General features: G+C 74.0%; 2 protein-coding genes across 2 annotated transcripts in view; both read right to left on the minus strand.

Annotated features, from left to right (window-relative positions):
• Positions 1-294, minus strand: part of LOC104835212 (eukaryotic translation initiation factor 4 gamma 1-like) — an 8,691-nt gene extending 8,397 nt beyond the window's left edge. The window contains exon 1 of the mRNA XM_010573099.1: positions 231-294. The gene's annotated coding sequence lies outside the window, so the exon portion shown is untranslated. The remainder of the gene's footprint in view (positions 1-230) is intronic.
• Positions 295-369: 75 nt separating this feature from the next.
• PSMD2 (proteasome (prosome, macropain) 26S subunit, non-ATPase, 2) overlaps positions 370-442 on the minus strand; it is an 8,646-nt gene continuing 8,573 nt past the window's right edge. The window contains exon 21 of the mRNA XM_010572978.1: positions 370-382. The gene's annotated coding sequence lies outside the window, so the exon portion shown is untranslated. The remainder of the gene's footprint in view (positions 383-442) is intronic.

The raw sequence follows: 442 nt of genomic DNA on the forward strand, positions 1-442 counted from the left end.
TGGCACGGGCAGCCCGGCACGCCTTCCCCCCCCTCCCCAGCCCCGGGATGTGGCAGCCTGGGCCACCTTAGCTCAGCCTTGGCACCCGTCACCCCAAAAAGAGGAGGGGGGGGAGGTGGTGGTGGTCACACAGGGGATGGGGACGCCCGGCGACAGCCCCCAGCACGGGCAGACCCGGCCTCCCTGGCCCCCCCACCGCCAGCACAACCGGGAGCGAGCAGAATACTCACCCCCCCGCGGGAAAAACCTGGGCCGGCTGAGCGGGCCTGCAGAGACCGTTCATCCGACTGACTTGGAGAGAGGAGGGAGGGGGGAGAGACAGATCAGCCCGGGCCCCACCGGGGCAGGGGGTGGGGGGGAGAAGCCCAGCCCGAGCCCCGCGCTCCCCTCTCCCCAGCCGGCCCGGCGGTGCCCGGGGCGAGGCGGGTCCCGTCCCGGTGAG

Source organism: Haliaeetus leucocephalus, unplaced genomic scaffold (assembly GCF_000737465.1).
Source record: "Haliaeetus leucocephalus isolate CR32 unplaced genomic scaffold, Haliaeetus_leucocephalus-4.0 Scaffold362, whole genome shotgun sequence".
In the NCBI taxonomy this organism is placed as follows: Eukaryota; Metazoa; Chordata; class Aves; order Accipitriformes; family Accipitridae; genus Haliaeetus; species Haliaeetus leucocephalus.